Genomic DNA, 14235 nt, shown 5'->3' with positions numbered 1-14235 from the left:
ACACTGACCTAGCAGGAGTTCTTGGTAAAACTGGGTTTTACAAGTAAGTGCACAGATCAGCCAAGGACAAGTTGCAGGAGACTGACTCAAGTTTAGTCAAACAAAGAGTCTTTGTCAACAGGAAAAGGTATCTTTCCTCTTGTCTAATACCAATTCTTGTTCTCATTCAATATCTCATTTCCTCGTGCCTCTTAAATATTCAAGTCCTACCTCTTCCTTTAATTTTGTCAACAATTTAGAACTTTATATTTTTAATTCAGCAAACAAATATGATCATATTTCAACCACTCTAAAAGAAATTTCTCCAAGAAAACTCTTTCATGTTATCCACTGCTACTAGATAGACGTAGGTTTGAAATTTATTACAATTTGTGGCGTCTCTTTAAGGGAAAAAAAAAAATAATTATAAATACAAGATTAGGTACAAATAAATGTTTACTGTAAAACATTTATTTATAAAACACAAATTTTCACAAATGAGGAAGGACTTGACTATTCAGGCCCTTTCTTCTGAGATCTCTTTGGGAATTCATGACTTGTTTACATGAAAACGCTTCCACTGCAACTGGACCATCTCAGACCTCTTAGCAAAATCCTGTACTCATGTAACCCACGCAAATGAAGGTCCCTGAAGCTTAAACTTATTATCTTCATGTAAAATCAGCATTTACTACTGCCTTGATTTTTCTCTCTTTTTAGAACCAGGCCTCTAAAAGGAATACCCGATGCTTTGTTTCCATTTTCTCCTCTCCTATTTATTCTTCAATTCACTGCAAAATGGACTCCACCTCTGCTACTCCATTGTAATTGTGAATGAAAGTCATCTGTAACTTCTTTTTGCCAAATTGATATTTTTCAGTATTAGTCGACTAGCATTTACATTTGTACTTGCCCATCAGTTCTTTTTCCTTGACTCCCAACACTGTTAGCTAGCCATCAAGTTCTTAGATGTCTTTTTCTTAGATTCCTTAACTGACTCCTTTTGATCTTTTGATTTTATTCTTGCATTTTTACCCCCAGCATCCAAAAGCTTTTTAACAGGATCTGGGGTTAGTTTTTGTAGCGTGGCTGACCCATCAGCCTCTGGCACACTTGACATTCTGGCCCTGGGAGCACATGTAGGGTTTGGTGTGGCTATGAGGGGTTCCAGGGATCTTGCAGAAATGCCTGTACACCCCTTGGCCCCTATGAGGACCGGAGAGCAGAACGGTGTCACAGCTCTTCGGGGAGCTCAGGGTGAGCTGGTCAAGGTGAGGATCTTGCCCCAGGCTTGAGGATGCGGCTTCTCACAGGAAGTGCACACACCTTCAGTTTGGGGACCTACCTCCTGGACTCACACGTCATCGGTTATGCTACCCACAACGACGGCACTTTTGCCGTCCCATCCCAGAAGCTTCATCTTCAGGATAATTCAGGAAAGGGACAGAGATGGGGGGTTGGTACGACTCATGAACAACCTCTTCAGTACCACCTAGTCAAAGGTAGAGTTGGTTCAACTGGCTAGAAACCTGTATGGCTTCATCATCAGCCTGAGGTACATGTCCTGGCTCTTGGGCACCTTGCGCCCAACCTGTCAGTGTTTGTGGTGGCAGATGTGGAGTCTCATGATGACGCCTCCTGCGCCACCAATCCAGAAAAAGAGAACCTATTCTTGCCGTCTTCAAGTGTAATTTTATCTCAGGGCCTCTCTGTAGCTCTATATTAATTCTATTTACTCTATATTTATTTCTCTACATAGCATTTTATTTACTCAAGTATCTTCTTCTGCCAAATCTCTATCACCAGCCTATACTTCTTTCCTAAATTTCAGTGTGTATGTACAAATACTTGTGTGAAACCACCTCATGTTTGATTTATTAAAGGACCAGCATGGAGGCTAGTATGTCAGAACTAATAAGCGAGGAGAAAAGGAGTAGGAGATGAATAAGGACAGTAAGCATAGTGTTTCTCCATGTAGCAGAGTAGTGAACATATTGCTTTCAATTGTTTATTGTTTATATGACTTCACCTCTAGACTGAACTCCTTGAAAAAAGCAACTATATTCTCCTTGACTCTGCCTTCCCAGTACCTGTTTACTTATGCACATTTTAATGAATAAATGCATGAATGAGCATATGAATGAATAAAAGGAGTTCCATAAAACTTGATCTAAGTGATTTGATTTGAAAATAAACGACTCCTGTTAAAATATTTGTAACATTCATCCTGTAAAAACACAATAGAGAAGTCTAATGAAAGTTCAAGTGGAACCGCATGCATATATATTTATATATATTAAGTCAATGAAAGGATAAGTGAGATATTGACATTTGGAAAGTATTCTTTCTATTTACTTTCTGTATTTCATTTAACATGCAATTGATTTGTCAAATAATATTAGAAATATGTAAACTTTCTAAAAGTGGTAAACTGAAAATTTGGTAAACTGAAAATTTTAACAATGAATTGCCCTCTTGTTTAGAGTACTAAAAGAGGAATTTTCTTTCAGTAGTCATTTATATTTGATCACTTAAGTGGTTAGGAAGAAATACTAGGTACTGTCTACATGTTATACACTTTCAATAAAGAAATAGAGACACTAAAGCTCTATACTAAGTCATAGAACATATAAGCATCTCTAAAATGATTCTTGCCTTATAAAGCCATCACTTATACTACAAGTGCCTTCAATATAACTATGAATCAATTGAGCACCAATCACTTCTACCTTTAAAAAAAAAAAAAGGATTCTGGCAAAATAAAAAATAAAATAACAATGTGATTATACTATCACTGTAGTATTCACATTTGCTAAACAATTCCTGAAAACCAAGAAGTACAGACAGTATAATAAAAGGAAAGAAAAAAATCCATGAACACAATCTTTAACAATGTAGGAGACAGAATACCCCACAAGAACCTAGAATAAATGTAAGTGTGGCCAAACCATAAACACAAGCAGGACTTGCACACAATCAGTATCTATGTGGTGGGAGCAGCTGAAAGAGGAGAAAAGTACACACACTCAGTGTCCATATGGTTTAGCTCAGTACATGGGTGCATGCCAAAAATGAATGGTGGCTCCCAAGGGGCAGAGCTGCAAGTTATGAAGTAATGCACCTAGTTATTTACCTTGTGTAGAAGAAAAAGCAGCTTGAAGGGAGAATATACATAGGTTCATGGGAAATAGCAAATGACCTGTTTATCTGTTAAAGAGCTAGAAGGAAAAGGACCGGGTAAACAGTGACAAGGACGTTAGGCATATTGGTATGTGCATGGACTCAAGAGAGGGAGCATAAAGAGTAAAATTTTCACTCCACCTTTTAATACCCACCATAAAAGAATCATTGAACACTCAAGTGGATAAAATGACATGCCTAGTTGATGTTATCCAACATTTGTCATTAGCCATACCAGAACTGACATGATTGATGGTCAAATGAATAGAGTGACCACAGTGGCAGAGACAGAAGCTACACATGGGTCTAACAGCATAGACTCCTCTATAAAAGGCACATCTAGCTATATATGTTTCTGAATAGTCAACTTGTCAGTAACTAGAGTGACAGTGAGCCCCTAATATAACACGATTCTTCCAGGAGATCAATTGGTCAGTGGAAATAAATACCACAAAATTTAGGGGCCTTCCATGTTGGTGAAATTTCTTCACACCCTCTTCAGTGTTTGATATTGCCAGTGTTTTGGATTTTAGACATCCTCAAAAGTGTGTAGTGGTCATTGTTTAAATTTTCAATTCCCTAAATATATAGTATTATGAGCTGAATGTTTGTATCCCCATAAAACTTACATGTTGAGAAACTATTCCCAAGTGTGGTGGTATTAGGAGTTCAGGCCTTTGGGAGGTAGTTAAAGTCAGATGGACTCCTCATAAAGGGGATCACTACCCTTATAAGAATCACAAGAGCTTGCTTCCTCTTTCTGCTCTCTGTAAGTGAGGTTACATAGGGAGGTTACCTGCCTGCAACCTAGAAGGGGGTGCTCACCAGGATTCAGCCTTAGCCTCACACTTCTGCCTCCCGAACCGTGAGAAACACATTTCCGTTGTTTATAAGTCACTCACTTCATGACAATTTATTTTAGCAGCCTGAGCTAAGACACATATGATACTGAGTGTCTTTTCATATGCCTACTTGCCCTCTCTCTATCTTTACTGGTCAGGTGTCTGTTCAGATCTTTTGCCCATTTTAAAAATTACTGTTGTGTTTTAAGAGTTCTTTGTGTGTTTTAGATATCAGCCCTTTATTAGATATGTGTTTTGCAAAGATTTTTCTCCAAGTGTATAGCTTATCTTCTTTTCTCTTAACAGTGTCTTTTGTAGAGTTGATGTTTCTAATTTTAATGAAATCTAAATTATCAGTTGTTTTTCAAGGATTATGCTTTTGGTGTTATATCTAAAAACATATCACCAAACCAAGATCACTTAGATTTTTCTTTTATGTTACCTTCTGTAAGTTTTATCATTTCACATTTAGGTCTATGATCAATTTGGAGTTAATTTTTGTGAAAGGTGTAACATTAGGGTCAAGATTCAATTTTTTTGCTTGTTATTCTAGCATCATTTGTTGAAAAGACTATAATTTCTCCACTGTAATGCTTTAATTTCTTTCTCAAATATCAGTTGACTATGTGTGTGTGCTTTATTCCTGGACTCTTAATTCTGTTGCGTTGATCTATTTGCCTACTCTTTCACCAATACCACACTGTCCTGATTAGTGTAGATTTGTAATAAGTCTTTAAGCAAGGTAGTATAAGTTCTCTGACATTGTTATCCTTCTTCAGTAATGTGTTATCTATTCTGAGTCTTTTGCCTTCCGAAATAAATTTTATAACCAGTATGTAGATATCCACAAAATAAATTGCCGAGATTTTGTTGTGATCATTTTGAATTGATAAATCAAATTGAGAATAGTAGGCACAATATTGAGCAAAGCACAGGATTTTGCATTTTGCTTAAAAGGATACAGACATGGAATTTACACTGAATATTAGGCATTGGCTAATAGTTTGGCTGATGGTCAGGACCTTGCAAGAAACACAATGGGGGAATTAATTAAAAGATCTTAGAAAGAAGTATATAAATGATGCTTTCAAATGTGCATCGGGTTTGAAGGTATTTGTGCCCACGTGAATTCTCATCAGAAAGCATTTTCAGCAAAGAAGGATCTTAACAACAATGTGGAGCTGTGGAGGAGCTGGGGGCCCACTTCTTCACTGCCTCCCCACCCCAATTCCTGGGTCAGATGAACAATCAAAGTCATCAAAGTTGGGAGTTTGCAGATAGTACAAAATTGCCACATGTTACAGTTTGCTCTATTCTGTGAGTATATAAGATCTGACAATTAAGTTAGCAAACTTGTTGCAACAATGTTGCTAATCTTTTTTGACATCAGAGGTATCATTATTAATTTGTACTGACTGGACAAACAGTTAACCAAGTTTACTATTTGGAAGTGCTGAAAAGGCTCCATGAAAAAGTTAGACGACCTGAACTGTTCAAGAAACAATTCAGGATTCTTGCATCACAACAATGTACCAACTCACATGACACTGTCTGTGAGGGAGTTTTTAGCCAGTAAACAAATAACTGTACTGGAACACCCTCCCTGCTCACCTGATCTGGCCCCTAATGACTTATTTCTTTACCTGAAGATAAAAGAAATGCAGAAAGGAAGATATTTTGATGACATCCAGGGCATCAAGAATAATATGACAACAGCTGTTATGGCCATTCCAGAAAAAGAGTTCCAAAATTGCTTTGAAGGATGGACTAGGCACTGGTGTCAGTGCATAGCTTCCCAAGGGGAGTACTTCAAAGGTGATCATAGTGATATTCAGCAATGAAGTATGTAGCACTTTTTCTAGGATGAATTCCTGGACCTAATTATCAGACCTCATATATCAATCATCCAACCTGTTCTTGCTCAAGGACTCATGGTAAAGTTCATCTGTTGGCAAAGATGGAGGTTTTGCATGGGCTCAGCAATATAGACTTCCACTCACCACATGTGATCTAGCTTCAGCCAGTACTATGTGTCCAATATACCAACAAAATCAATCAATTTTAAGCCCCTGGTATGACACCGGTCCCCAGGAGATCAGCCAGCCACCTGGTGTCAGACTGATTATAAAGCACTATTTCCATCAAGAAAGTTGCAATCTTTGGTCCTCTCTAGAACAGATACTCTGAACAGGGATTTGCTTTCCCTGCCCACAATGTTTCTCTAAAAAAAAGTATCTGTGGACTTATGGGATGCCATATTTACTGTGATATTTCTCCACATAGCATTGGTACTAACAACAAAAACAAGAATAACAAACCCAAAGTGAAACAAAACAAAACTCATGTAAGAGCAAGTAACGTGAGGCAATGAACTCATGCTCCTGGAATTGGTTAGTGTTACCACATTAACCACATTCTCATCTTCATGAAGTTGCTGTCCTGACAGAACACTGAAATAGCCTTTTGAAGACCCAGTTATGGTGCCAGATGCCACCTGGTAGGGCTGGAGTAATGTCCTCTAAGATGTAGTATGTAGTTGAAATTAGAAACCAACATATATATATCATTTTTCCCATATCCAGAATTCAGGGGTTTGAGAATCCAGGGGTAGAAGTGGCAGTGCCTCTGCTCACTCACACCTTTGTGAGGGACTAGCAAAATGGGCTTGTTCTGTCACTGCAACTTTGAACTTTGGCGGGAGCTGGGAGGGAGACAGAGAGAGAGACCAAGAGAAAGAAAGAGAGAAGGTGAGGATAGAGGAAAAGCAGGAGAGACACAGGAAAAAGGGAAGAGATGCTATATATCTCAGGAGAACCTTAACTAAAACATTCATCAATATTTATTTCTATCTCTCTACTCTCTTTAGCAGGCAAGTACCCTAGCATGCTGTAATTTCTCTTTTATTCCTCCTGCCAGACATATTTCTCACCTCCTCAGCCCTTCTACAAACCGCATCTCCAGCATTCACTGAGAACCACCTTTCTCTCAATTCAAGGATTTCCCTACTGTTTTAAACATTAGTTTATTAGACTAATTTACATCCAACTCCTTTTAAATCTTCAGCATTTCCTAAGTTGGGTTTTGAGAAGAGAACCTGTAGACTTTATTAGTTCACCATCTAGTCAAAATCCCTAATTTCTTTTCTGATGCAGATATCCTTTGTGACGTTTAAAATTTAATAACGTCCAAATTTTAAAACTTTTTCTGTATGATTTCATTCAGTTAAATATGTGAATAATGCTGCTTCTTATCACCAATCAAGTATCAAGTCAATGAGATGGTAAAATAATGCTATATAGATGCAAAATAAAGGTCATTTTCCATTGAAATTATATAGACTTGCCAAATTTGTTCTTTTACTCTTGAATTTTGGGAAAAAAGTATGCAGGCAATGTTAAGTCCAAAAGTAAAACAAAACATGAAAGTGTCATTTAAAAAAAAAATAGTGTGATATACAAATTTAAAGTAATGCATGTCATACACTGTATAATACATGAATAGGAGAATTGATAGCACAGTTCAAAGAGCAATTGAGGAACAGAGATTTGTATAGTCTGGTGGGAAAATTATATCGGTCACATCAGATGAAAAAAGTAGAGTAGCATTGCTAAGTTAGAGTCCTATAGGACAATAAAAAGTACGGAGTTATCTTTTCTACTGGGCAAAATAATTTGTATCTCTACTTGATCTTTTTTTTAATTAAAGTTTATTGGAGTGAAAATTGTTAGTAAAGTTACATAGATTTCAGGTGTACAATTAAAAACTAAAGTTAGTAGGTAACTTCTGAGAATCAAAGGAACAGACCCTAGATAGTTAATTCCTAGGAAGGCCTATTAGATAATGCTCTAGTATTACAATGAAAAGACAGGCATTCATATTTTGCCTTGTTTCCAAATTTTGACATTTTTTTTAACAATATAAAATTCTTTCATAGTCTTATAAGTCGACAATATCCCACTTCTCTTTACTTTTTCCCAATCCCTGACATTTTTATTTTTAAGTATTTAATTCAAGATTAGACAATAAGAACTTCTAAATAGTACATAAAGTTACTAATTTTATCCCTCATAAATCGACACCTAGAGAAAGATTTTTTTTTCCAAACCATAATCTTTGATTTCATCAAGAGATATTTGTGTATTAAAAATTATTTCTCCACTCTCTTTAATTCCCTCTTACTTTTCCTGTAACTCAGGGCTTTGACTCCTGTATAATTTTTGGACACTTAAGGTAAGGTTTTATTTTTCCCAAATTTAACTAATTTACTTTCTCACCCATCTTATCAAAAATGGGTTTTATCTTACTTTTCCTTAATATTGCCTCTTTAAAATAAAAGTCATAAAAATTTAGTTGCATATTTAATATTTACATATCATGATAAGATAAATACGCAACACTTTTAAAATTTTTTTCCATCTTTTTAAATGAGAAATTATAGTCTCTTCTGTAGCTTTAAAGAGATGATGATGATGATGATTATATGAGATTTAACCTCAGTAGAGCACCCAGAGTTCATCAATGCTTTCACTTTGTGTGTCTCATTTAATTCCAATCAGCTCTTCCTACAATGCTGATAGGTGGACTAGACAAACAGATATTTTCTTTATAAGACAATAACACTGAAATTTACAGAGTAAGTGATTTTACTACTTTACTAGTGAACTCCAGATCCACTAATCTCATTCAGATTTCTCTGAATCCAAATTCTATCCTTTTTCCAGTATGTCACTCTCTGTGAAAGTCCTTTGTAAATTGCAAATTTCTATTAAAATACACAGGGTCATCATTACTACATTTATTATTTCTTCCCTTTGTCTATTCTACATTACAGTGTATCTTCATTTGTCCAGCAGAACAAAGTTAGATAAGACATGTTTGCGAAGGTGGAGCCTATGTGAGGCTGCAAGTAAAGAGTCCCGGCTAATTTTCTAATCAAGTGAATTGGAGTTTCCAATTTATGAAACCATTACTGAAAAATGCAAGCCCTGATGCTGCCAATTACCATCCCACATTTACGTAAGGAGCATAATGAGTCTACCAGATAACTCAGCAGACCACTTCCTGGAGAGACCCGTAAATGAAAAAGGCTATTCCCACCAGATAGCATGCCCCTCTTTATAAGATTTGTGGCAGGTTGTATAATTTCTGAGTAATTTAATGGAGTGCATAAAGGAGAAATGTAAGGGGTATTTAACTGCAAGGAAAACAAAACAAACAAAAAGCAAAGCCATTCTAAATTGCATAGTAATCACTGCTATCTTCAACTACAGGAACAATTTCAACTCTGTTAAAAAAGGGCTCTAACTTATTCTCCAAACATGGTGTTTTATAGCCCATCTTTAGCTTGGCATTTACTGCTGGGGTTACCATTGGCAACCAGCTGTTCTCTACTACAATGAAGGAGGCCAGGACTGTTGAAAACAATCAAAGATTAAAATCCTGCTGTTTAAGAATAAGTGAGAATCAGAAAATCAAGACAATTTCAAAGAGTTGTTGTGAATCCAGAAATGGACAATTTTGAATGAATAATTCGGATTTTACCTTCCTTTCTTCTAAACTGTACTTAAACTGTATTTAATAAGATTAGGCATTGGCATTTATAAAATTTAGTTTGTATTGAGTTAGAAGCATAAAAAAATTCTATTACTTATTTTTCAGAAGAAAAATATAAACTGATTTTTCAGATTAGATGGAGTACAATCCAGTTATAACAAGTTTTACTCCTTAATTTTGAGTAGCTCTTCCTCACTTTGTTTTGTTCATCTTCTTCTCCTAACCTCAATAGTTCTTAACTTTTCACTGTGAAAACTATGATGAAAACTATGGTCCCTAACCTTGAGAGCAAATGTATAAACACATAAAATTATATAATAAGTTTATGAGTTCCTAGAAGCCTATCCTTTAAGTCCAGCCAAAGAACCTTTTCTGCATCTGTACTGTTCCTTTACCTTTTCCTGTCAAACTCCAATTCAACTTTTAAGACTCAATTCAGCTATGCCACAACTGAGAAATCTTCTCTATTTCTATCCCTCTGTGCAAACTGACATTCATTATTCTCTTAATTATGCTTACACTGTTATGACAACCATTTATTCATTTTTTTTTTTACTTTCCTTCCTTTAACATTTATTAAATAGGCACCATAAAACCCAATTGAATAAAACAATTTCTGCCCTCAAGGAACTGTCACTTTACTAATAAGACCCATACAGATATATGATCATGGGATTTAAGAGCCAATATATAGTGCGGGAAACGCAATGGGAGTACAGTGAAAAGGATGCCCAATGTTCCTTATAAATATACCGAACCTTATTTATAGACAGTTTTGTAATTAACCCAATACTCTCCATCAACTCATTTCAGTTAATATCCCCAACTTTGCCAGTTGCATTATTATTTACAATTAAATTTTAAAATTGTAAAAATCAATTCAGAGAAGTAAAAGTATTACACAATATGACCCAGCAAGTAATTAATGAAACTGGGATTCAAAGTAATGTCTTCTGACTCCAAAGCCAATACTTTCTCCTACACTGTTCTATTTCTCTAGATTAACATAAATTAGTGTATATCATGTGTCCATTTCCCAACTACATTATAAGGTCCTTGGATTAAGTTACCATATCTTCTTCATTATATTCTCACTCTCTCTCTCTCTCTCTCTCTCTCTCTCTCTCTCTCTCTCTCTCTCTCTCCCCCTTCCATCCCTCCACCCCTGAGTACTTGACTCAGTCCCTGGTAGGGAAAGTAGAGGCATGATCTAATTTTATGAAGCTCCTATAATATAGAAGGCGCTGAGCTATGCATGCACTCTACAGGTATTGTCTCATTTCATTCCAGTACTGAACCTGAAAGTTGGGCTTTTAACGTCCTTTGTAGATGAGGAACTTAAAACTCAAAAGCTAAGCAATATATCTAAAGGCACAGTGTTTATAAGTGGTTACGCTAGGCAATATATTTCTGCTTAAAGTCACCTGATGGACCTTTTGTATGCTTTCAATTATCAATTAGGCTGATTTCTGGTTTGAGGAATAATGTATACATTATTTAAAAAGTGATCAAGAACTGTGATTAAATTTATCCAACAAGTTATTCAACAAATATATACTGAGTGCTACTATGTGCCAGACACTCTTCAAGGTTATGAGGATACAGAAATGAGTAAAATGACATATTCCTTTTCCTCAGTAGGAGTTTCCATTATAATAAAGAGAAACAAATAACAAGGAAATCTGTAAGTAAATATGTATGTTATATGGTGACAATCAATGCAATGGAGATAAAGAAAGTAGAATAGAGGATTTAGAAAGTGTGGAGGGGAGAAGGTAACATTTTCTATGGATGAAATTTGAGTAGAAACCAGAAATGAAGAAAATAAGCCATATGTATACCCAGGGAAAAGTGATACAGTCAATGGAAACAAGTGCTAACACCCTATGAATAGCAAAGAGCCAAGGTTGCTGGAGCAGAGAGGGAAAGTAATAGGTGATGAGGACTGAGGCTAGGGATAGGAAAGGACCAACAATAACCTTATAGTCTATTTGGGGTCTTTAGTTTTTATCTTGAGTTGGACAAAAGTCATTGATAGGCTTAGAAAAAATGAACAAATTTTTTTTATTTATAACTTAAAAGAATCACTGACTCTGTGAAGAATAGACCACAGCCAGGCAATGTAAGAGGATATTGCAACATCTTACGTTAGATTTGATGGTAGCTGGATGTGGGTGTTATTGGTAGATATGATAAGAAGTTCTCAAAGTCTAAATATATTTTAAAAGTAGATGTGAGAGGATTTGCTTATAGATTTGCTGGATATGAAATGGATATGAAAGAAATAGAGTAGTCAAGAATATCTTCAAGGTTATTTCTATTTGTTTGAAATGCAAAGACTGAGAATTGCAGTTTGAATGGAGAAATAGAATGAGGAGTTTATTTTTAGATATGTTAATCTTGAAATACCTACTGGACAACCAAATGGAAATTCCAAGTAGGTAGTTGTACATAAACTCAAAGTCAGCAGAAGGAAGTAAATAATAAAAATTAGAGCAGAATTAAATGAAAAAGAAAACAAAACAAAAAAAAATTAATGCGACAAAAAGCTGGTTCTTTGAAAAGATTAATAAGATTGACAGACCCCTGGCTAGACTCACTAAGGAAAAAAGAGAAAAGACAAAATCAGAAATGAAAGTGGAGAAGTTACAACGAATAGCACCGAAATACAAAGGATTATCCAAGAATACTACGAAGGACCATATGCCACCAAATTCAATAACCTAGAAAAGAAACTGCTAAGTTCATAGTAATATATAACCTTCCTAGACTGAATCACAAAGAACTGGAACATCTAAATAGACTGATCAACAGGAAGGTAATGGAAACAAACATTAAAAACTTCGCCAAAACAAAAGTCCAGGAACAGATGGCTTCACTAGTGAATTCTACCAAACATTCAAAGATAATTTAATATATGTCCTCCTCAAACTCTTCCAAAAAATTGAAAAGAGACAATACTTCCTAACTCATTTTATGAGGCCAGAATTACCCTGATTCCAAAACCTAGTAAGGATAACACAAAAAAAGAAAATTACAGACCAATATCTCTGATGAATACAGATGTAAAAACCCTAAACAAAATACTAGCAAATCGAATACAACAATACATTAAAAAGATTATACATCATGATCAAAAGGGACTCACCCCTGGGGCACAAGGATTGTTCAACATATGCAAATTGATCAATGTGATACATCACATAAACAAAATAAAGGACAAAAATTATATGATTATATCAATATATGCAGAAAAAGTATTTGACAAGATACAACCTCCATTTATGACTAAAACACTTAATAAAATGTGTATAGGAGGAAAATACCTTAACATAATAAAGGCCATATATGACAAACCCTTAGCTAATATCTTACTCAATGGTGAAAACCTGAAAGCTTTCACTGTATGATCAGGGACAAGAAAGGGATAACCCCCATCACAACTGTTATTCAACATAGTGTTGGAAGTCCTGGCCATAGCAATCAGGCAAGAGAAAGAAATAAAAGGCATCCAAATTGGAAATGAAGAAGTTACATTGTCACGTTTTGCAGATGCCATGAGTCTTTACATAGAGAACCCTGAAAACTCCACCAAAAACTATTAGAAACAATAAACAAACACAGTAAAGTTGCAGGATACAAAAATCGGTGCACAAAAAGCCACTGCATTCCTATACACTAATAATAAAAGTTCAGAAAAAGAAATGGAAAAAAAAAAAAGGACATGCAATTGTAACAAAAAGAATAAAATACCTAGGAATAAACTTGACAAAGGATGTGAAGGACCTATACACTGCAAACTATAGGACATTATTTTTTTTTAAAAAATTGAAGAAGACACAAGAAATGGAAAGATAGGCTAGGTTCATTGATTGGAAAAAATCAACATAGTTAAAATGGCCGTATTACCCAAAGCAATATACAGATTTAGTGTAATCCCCATCAAACTTCCTATGGCATTTTTCAAAGAAATGGAACCAAGAAAAAACAAAACAAAAAAACCCATCAAATTTGTATGAATCTGGACAGCCAAAGCAGTCCTGAAAAAAAGAGCAAGTCCAGAGGTATCACTCTCTGACTTCAATTTATACTACAAAGCAACAATAATCAAAACAGCATCATATTGGCAAAAAAACAAAAAACAAAAAAAAACTGACACACAGACCAATGGAACAGAATTGAGAACCCCAAAATAAACCCATATATATATATATATATATATATATATATATATATATATATATATATCTCCAGATAATTTTTGACAAAGGAGTCAAAAACATACAATGGAAAAAAGAAACACTCTTCAATAAATGGTGCTGAGAAAATTGGAAAGCCACGTGCAAAAGAATGAAACTTGACTGCTATCTGTCGCCATATAACAAAATTAACTCAAAAGGGATCAAAGATCTAAATATAAGACCTGAAACAAATTGCATAGAAGAAAGCATAGGTACTAAACTTATGGACCTTGGGTTCAGAGAGGATTTTATCAATTTGACCTCAAAGGCAAGGGAAGTCAAAACAAAACTAAATGAACGGGACTATATCAAACTGAAAAGCTTTGCACAATGAAAGAAATCATCTACAAAACAAAGAGACAACCAACTAAATGGGAGAAGATATTTGCAAACAACACCTCTGATAAGGGGCTAATATCCAAAATATATAAAGAACTCAT

The 14235-nt window shown here is 35.2% G+C and overlaps 1 pseudogene; it reads right to left on the bottom strand.

Moving 5' to 3' along the window:
* Positions 1 to 1076: 1076 nt before the first annotated feature.
* LOC109435058 (large ribosomal subunit protein eL18 pseudogene) lies at positions 1077 to 1606 on the bottom strand (annotated as a pseudogene).
* Between the last annotated feature and the right edge of the window lie 12629 nt (positions 1607 to 14235).

This window comes from Rhinolophus sinicus, chromosome 17 (genome assembly GCF_057876585.1).
Source record: "Rhinolophus sinicus isolate RSI-liver-muscle chromosome 17, RSI-T2T, whole genome shotgun sequence".
Taxonomy (NCBI): domain Eukaryota; kingdom Metazoa; phylum Chordata; class Mammalia; order Chiroptera; family Rhinolophidae; genus Rhinolophus; species Rhinolophus sinicus.
The sequence above is the reverse complement of the archived record's forward strand: the minus strand, read 5'-3'. Positions and strand labels throughout refer to the sequence as shown.